We start from the raw sequence: 7,500 nt of genomic DNA, 5'->3' as shown, positions 1-7,500 counted from the left end.
CCAGGTGTTCAAGGGCTTCCGGTGCTCCCAGGTTGTCTTATAGCCGAAGTTCGAACCGTGCGACACGACACGCACCCACTGGGCCAACTGTACCGCCTTACCATTTCAGCGCCCAAGGTCCCCCGCGGAAGGGGTCCGAGCACGCCATGATGCACAGTGCGCCAAACGCGTGTGTTCAAGCCTGCGACACACTCCCGGGCGTGCTGCTCGCCCAGGCGTGCCGCTGGTACGCGGGCGTCCTGTAGTTATGGAATAGTGTGTAACAAGAATTGGTAGGCACTCAAGAATGTGTGCATCGGTCGGGTTTAAACGTCCGATGCGCCATATGCGTTCAACGTGTCGGTGTTCATGTGTCCTGCAGTTCACATTCTGACGCGCATTTAGCTGCGGTCTTCATCGATCCATGAGCCGAGTGATCCCCTGCCTAGGGTTTTGGTATGTTCAACTGTCTCCTATGTTTTCGTTATGCGCTAGGTGCATCTCTCACAACTTAAGTCCCCGGACAGCGTAACCGTGCACCTCTCGGTTCCTTCGAAGCCGTCCAGGGTGGACAAGGATGACCATTGGTCTTCCTTCCCATTGATCGACGCGCGATGTGGGCGGCATCGGCGCGATCTTGCACAACTTTCGTTCTCTTGATTAGGTTCTCTCTCGCTCGAGGCCAGTGTTTAAATATGTTCTAGTGGGTCTTTACCTTCGCCCATGTGTCACACACTTTACGCGTTCGATGGCTGCCATTGGGAGTGTGCGCACAGGTACGAAGGCCACTGGCCTACGGTCGCGCACGCTCAATATCGTAGTATAGACACACCTCTCTCGCGGGTCTAATTGGCGTGCGCGGCCCCCAAAAGGTAACATAGCAGTTTGTTCTGCTGATACCGTGTTTCTCTATCTCTCTAACCAACTCACACAACAACATATATGTATTGATCGGTAATGATCCTTCCGCAGGTTCACCTACGGAAACCTTGTTACGACTTTTACTTCCTCTAAATCATCAAGTTCGGTCAACTTCGGCCATGCCAGCTGCAGCTCACGAAGGAACCGCGGAAGGTGTGCCTCCAGAGACCTCACTAAATAATCCATCGGTAGTAGCGACGGGCGGTGTGTACAAAGGGCAGGGACGTAATCAGCGCTAGCTAATGACTAGCACTTACTAGAAATTCCAGGTTCATGGGGACCGTTGCAGTCCCCAATCCCAACTAAATGAGCATTTGGGTGATTTCCCGTTCCTCTCGGAATGGGGGCGCCAATTGGCGAGAACACGCTGCTGCTCACATTGTAGCACGCGTGCAGCCCAGAACATCTAAGGGCATCACGGACCTGTTATCGCTCATTCTCACCTTGCTAAACACAAGTTGTCCCGCTAAGCAGGGCAAACGTGGCCGACGACCGCCCGTGAAGGGGCCGCCGGCCTTGACGTCAGGTGCGCCCGGAGGTGCACTGCTGACAGCGTTCTAGTTAGCTTGTTTGAGTCGCGTTCGTTATCGGAATTAACCAGACAAATCATTCCACGAACTAAGAACGGCCATGCACCACTACCCTTAAATTTGAGAAAGAGCTCTCAATCTGTCTTACCTCGATAAGTTCGGACCTGGTAAATTTTCCCGTGTTGAGTCAAATTAAGCCGCAAGCTCCACTTCGTTTTTTTTTTTTTTTTTTTTAACAAATGCAGGTTTTATTGTTCATAAACATTATGTTCTAACAAACAATAGCATAAACCCACGCTCTTGACGCACGACGTCGCCCGCCAGGGATTTGTCATGCGTCATTACGAACCCTTTCGGATGTCTCTTCCCTATTTCTTTATTAAATTGAATCGTATCTTAACCGCATATTAAAGGCGTACGCTTGCTTAGTCCGCGTGACTCACTCATTCTTTCCCCTCTCGGAGATCTCAAGAAGTCAACCCGACATCTATCGATCTGACCATTCCGCCTCGCTGGCGGCAGCCTCCTCCGCGGGTGTCCATCGTCGGCCTGCAGCCAAAGCACGACGGCGCCTTTCGTTTTCGCGTCTGTTCCGCCGAGACCTTATCAGGTCCGCCTCCGTAGGCGCGGTCCGACGGCGGCGCGTCGTCGAGGGTCCCTCAGCCTGGACCCGAGCTCGCCATGCGCGCTGCATGAATAGACGCCGCTCATGGCGAATTCTAACCGTTTCAGGGGAAGGTGGTCCCCCTCTGCTACGCCTAGGTATGGGAGGAGGAGCTAGGCCCGCTCGCTCCGCCTCTACTGCCGTCCGCAGTATCTCGTCATCTCGGGCGGCCAGTGCTGCTGCGACGTCCGCAGCCAGTCGCACTCGCGCCCGATCCTCCGCTCTGCCGCGAAGCCGTCGGTTGCGGGCAGATCGCTGACGCGCTGCTCGCGACTCGTTCACGCGCCGCGTGATGTCTTCGATGATGACGTCGTCCATCTCCTCACCGAAGAGTGCGGCCACACTTTCGAGGACCACTTCCTCGTCCTCGGCGAAAGCCGCTTCCGTTCGACCATTGGTGAGCGCTTCCTCATCGCGCCACAGCTGTTGAAGCACTGTGGTGATGGTCTTTGCTGCTTTCTGAATGCGGTCCCACCACTCCGCACTCTCCAGCAGCTTCTCTGCGATGTTGTTAAGCTGGACCGACTCGGGTGTCCCCCAGCCCAGCAGCTCACGTCGGATCTCCTCAAACACGGGGCACTCGAACAAGACGTGGGCCACCGACTCGACCGACCCCACGCACCGTGGACACTCCGGAGACGAAGCGAAGCCGCAGACGTGCAGGTACTCCCGGAAGAATCCGTGTCCGGAGAGCACCTGCGAAAGGTGGAAGTCCACCTTCCCGTGCTTTCGTCCCGTCCACCGGTGCAGGTCGGGAATCATCCCGTGCGCCCACGTCAAGTAGCGGCTGGCCGATGGTGTTGCCGCCGCACGGTCCCAGGCGTCCTGCCATTGCAGCATCGTGGCTGCTCGCTCCGCCGCTCGTACCTCCTTCCTGCTGGCGCCAGGCTCGACCAGCAGCCTGCTATGGCACCTTGCGTCCTCGTTGACGACCAGCCAGTACGGCACCAAACCAGCCATCACCACTGACACCTCATAGGATACCGAGCGGAACGAACTCGATACCCCACGTGCCAGTGGCTTCTGGACCTGGGCCAGTCGTCTTCGGCACCACTGCATGTCTGTCGCCTTAGCCCAGATGGGCGAGGCGTACCGGATCACCGACTCAGCGACTCCTGCCAGCAACCGCCGCTTGGCCACCTGGGGGCCGCTGTGGTTCCTCATCACCGAGGTAACCACCGCCACCGCACGGAGGGCCTTGTCCGCGGCCGCTTCCACGTGCGGTTTCCACGAGAGTTTCTCGTGGAGTTGTACCCCCAGGTAGCGTATCGATCGCTTTGACGTGCAGACCACTTCGCCGACGCGCACAGGAATTTCCAAACGTCCTCGACGCAGACTCGATATCAGAACCACCTCGGTTTTGTGGGGGGCGAGACTAAGGTGACGTGCCTCGAGCCACCCCATCACCGCGTCGATCGCAGCCTCCGCGACTGTCGCCGACTCCTCGGGTGTGCAGCCCTCGGCCAGGATGGCGATGTCATCGGCAAAGCCGACGATGGTGGCCCCTTCAGGGAGCTGGATCCGCAGAACGCCGTCGTACATAACGTTCCACAGAGTCGGGCCAAGGATTGACCCCTGTGGAACGCCTGCCGTCACCCGACGTGACACCGGGCCGTCGTGGGTGTCGTACACCAGCTCCCTGTCGGTGAAATAGTCGCGGAGCAGGAGTTGCAGCTGCGCTGGAACCTCCTTCTCACGCAGGGCCATCGCTATCGCCTGCCAGCTGGCGGTGTTAAAGGCGTTTCTGACGTCCAACGCCACAACCAGCAGACAGCGCTTATCCCGGTTGTTAGTCCGTCCGTAGGACATCGCGCGCTCGCCTGCTTCCACCACCAGCTGGATCGCCTGCAGGGTGCTCCGCTGCTTCCGGAAACCGAACTGGTTCTCGGCCAGCCGAGGTGCCTCCGGATCCTCCAGGTGCTCGTTGAGTCTGTCCAGCGTAGTCCTCTCGAAGACCTTCGCCGGATTGTCGATCAAGCAGATCGGGCGGCAGGACGAGGCTTCGCCCGGCGGCTTACCCGGCTTAGGCAACAGCACCAGCTTCTGCCTTTTCCATTCGCGTGGTATTTCGCCGGTGTCCAAGCAGCGCTGGTAGACACCAGCGAATGGCTCCGGATACTTCCGGATGGCAGCCGTTACCGCAGCGTTCGGTACTCCATCGAGGCCAGGCGCCTTCCGCGGATGCAGCTCGCTCGCTATCGCCTGGAGCTCCGCGCAGCTGATCGGACGGACCGGAGTGTCCCCTTCCGAAGGCGTGACGTCCGGCCACTCGACCGGGGGATGCTCCGGAAACAGCTCCTCGACGATCCGCTGCAACACCGCTGGATCGCGTTCACGCGCCGTCCAGCTGCCCCGAAACCGAAGAAGCACTTGCCGGAACCACTGTCCCGTCTCATCTGCAGCCAGGGCCTGCAGCCACTCATCGAACTGGCGCTGCTTGCTGGCCTTAATTGCCACCCTTAAGGCAGCACGCGCCTCCTGATGTTCCTCTGAAGCCAGTTCGGCGGACGTCTCGTCGAGGGCCAATAACTGTCGCTCCCGAGCCAACCGGCAGCGCTCGGTCAGCTCCTCGATATCCGGAGTCCACCAATATGTGTTGCAGTTCCTCCTCTGCTGCTGCGACTGCCCAATCCTCGCCATGGTAGCGTCGCAGGCCTCCGTAAGCACCATCCCCAGGCTTGCCGCATCGGTCACCCGATCGGCAAAACGGGTCGCCTCAAGTGCCAGCTCGAAAGTACGGGGGCAAAACTGGCGAGTTCGCCAGCGAGTACCCGCCTCCCGTACTTCGACACCTTCCTGCTGATGAATGCCCCGTCCGGGCCGCTGACCTGTACGATGCTGTTGCCCGACCGCAAACCGAATATAGCGGTGGTCGCTATAGGAGTAGCGGTCTAGCGTCCGCCAGGAGCTGATGTCCTCCGCTGCTCCATCCGATCGGCAGAGCGTTGGACTCGCGAAGGCGACGTCCACTCTGCTGGGCCGAGCCACACCGTTCCCCAGGAATGTCGGCTCCGTGCCGCGGTTGAGGACCTCCAATCCTAGGCTGGTAACCGTCTGAAGGAGCGCCTCACCCTTAAGGTTGGCCCGCTCGCTCCCCCAGGCCCCATGCCACGCGTTGAAGTCACCAGCTATCAGCACGCAAGGGTGGCCTCGCGCAAGTACCTCCAGCCGGTCCATCTGCTGCTCGAACTCCGGGAGGCCGATCGATGGCGGAATATAGCAGCAGATGACAACGATGCCCGCCACCTCGGCAGCTACGATGCCCGGATGCTGCACGCTCCTCACCCGCTGTATGGGAAACCGTTGGCCACTGGTGACGATCGCGGCCTTCAGTGCGTCGTCGGATGCCCAGTTCCCATTGTTGGCCGGCACAGCATAGAGCTCCGTGATGAGCATCACGTCTGCTCCCTCCTCCCTCATCCGCTGGAGCGCAAGATCCTGAGCGCTCCTGCTCTTACCGATATTTATCTGGAGCACTTCTATCATCATCGTGTGGCTGCAGCTTTGCACGAAGCTGCGGCAATCGAGTGCGGGCCGCCACACTTCAAACAGCGAGCCTCGCCAGTGCAGCTCGCTGCCTTGTGGCCTTCCGCGCCACACCGGATACACGCTTTGCTGCGGTCCTCTCCCGAGCACTGCCCGGCGAAGTGGCCGCGCTCCAAACATCGGAAGCACCGCTTCTCCTCCAGCGACGCTTTCGGGACCTCCCACACCCAACAGGAGGTGTGTCCTAGGAGCAGGCGCTTCCCAGCCAGATGCTCCGCATCCGACCGGGGCAGACGAACGCGAGCACGCTTCGTGCCGTCTCGCCGCTCCCACATGTCGAAGGTGGCCTCGGAATGCTCCTTGCCGAGAGCCGTCAACACCGCCCGACGCAGCTGGTCCTCGCTCGCCAAGGAGTCGATGTTTGTTATGAGCACCATCGACATCTCCGTACGCACGGACGCCGCACCCTTGTCTCCGATGGCTTGCCGGATACGCTGGCACAGCTCGGCGCTGTCGGCATCACGGCTCAGCGGCAGCCGCAAGGTGTCTTTCGGCGTTCGCTTGCCGACGCCGATCTTCTCCTGCATGCCGTCGAGATGCGAGCTCGTACGAATCGCCCTATACATGTCGAGGTAGCTGACGCCCTCCGCTGGCATCACCTCGATGGTGTCGGGCCGCTTCCGCGACTTCTTCACTGCAGCTGGCATCGTGCGTGGCTGCTGCTTACTCTGCTTTCGCAGCAACTGGCCCTGCAAATGCCACTGTTGTTGTTGTTGCTGGGGCTGCCCAGCCGAACGCTGTCCGCTCTGATGTTGCTGCGGACGTTGCTGCTGTTGCCGCTGCGGCTGCTGCCGTTGCGGGAGCTGCGGCCACTGCTGCTGATGCTGCTGAGCCGGCTGCTGGCGTGCCGACTTACGGCGCACCACCTCGGCCCAGGAGCCGCCTTCCTGGTCCGGAGACGGCACCACCGTAGCCGTCACCGCACCCTCTCGCTGTTGTGCCAGCTGCTGCTGCTGCTGCTGTTGCTGCTGCGACTGCGCAACAACCAGTTGCGTAAGGAGCCCAGAGACCATCTCCCGCTCCTTACGGTTCTCCTCTCGCAGATGGAGCACCTCCTGGCGATGGCACTCCTGCATCGCCGCGAGGTCTTTCCGGTATTGCTCAGCTTGCTCCGTCAGCTGAACACGGAGGAGGGATAGCTCGTCCTCCAGACGCTCGATGAGCCTCTCCATCGTGGCTCCTTTCGCAGCCGTGGCCGTGCCAACGCCACTCGTGCGAGCAACACCGCTCGTGGCTGCGGTCTGCCCTTCCGGCACTCTGCTGAGCATCACTACCGGTTTCGAGCCCACCGGTGCTCGGCTATCGGTCGATCCCGACCGTGATCGTAAATTCCGACTGGCGGACATCATCGCCAGAAGGAAGGAAGAGTCCGCGCTTTAAACTGGTTTTACTCCCCCTCGAGGAGGGACGCCAGCAGCGGACTGCCACGAGGATCGACGGCGAGGTTTTTCCGCCCGGGCGAGGTGAGGGAAGATGGTAGAAGAACGGGGGGGTGCGCGATGGACTCGTCCCGCCGAGCCGCTTCTTCTGATACCCCACTTGCCTGGGTGGCGATGAAGTTTTCCTCGGAAAAATCGCGAAAAACCGCTTCCTGGGTGGTTTTTCCGCTCTAGGGGGGTGGGGGTGGGTGGTATGGTGGTGCGGGGGTATTTTCCCGACTCCCCTCTTGAAAACTCGTCGTTTGATACCCCGCACGACGGTATCAGGGCGAAAATTTTCTTCTTCGGAAAAACGCTTTTCCGCCCGTATCTTTCTGGATGTTGCGAAAATCGCTTTTCCGGCGATGATTTTCGATGTGAAAATTCACCCCGCAACTTTCTTCCAAACACCCGGGAGCTCTACCTCCGCTCCTTGGCCGGG

General features: G+C 59.9%; 1 non-coding gene across 1 annotated transcript; it reads right to left on the bottom strand.

Annotated features, from left to right (window-relative positions):
* Window positions 1–274: 274 nt before the first annotated feature.
* On the bottom strand, window positions 275–432 carry LOC128308799 (5.8S ribosomal RNA). The gene has a single exon (XR_008288571.1). It is a non-coding gene; the product is annotated as a 5.8S ribosomal RNA (ribosomal RNA).
* Window positions 433–7,500: the final 7,068 nt, after the last annotated feature.

This window comes from Anopheles moucheti (genome assembly GCF_943734755.1).
Source record: "Anopheles moucheti chromosome X unlocalized genomic scaffold, idAnoMoucSN_F20_07 X_unloc_6, whole genome shotgun sequence".
NCBI classification, from domain to species: Eukaryota; Metazoa; Arthropoda; class Insecta; order Diptera; family Culicidae; genus Anopheles; species Anopheles moucheti.
This window is presented reverse-complemented; position numbering and strand designations above follow the sequence as displayed.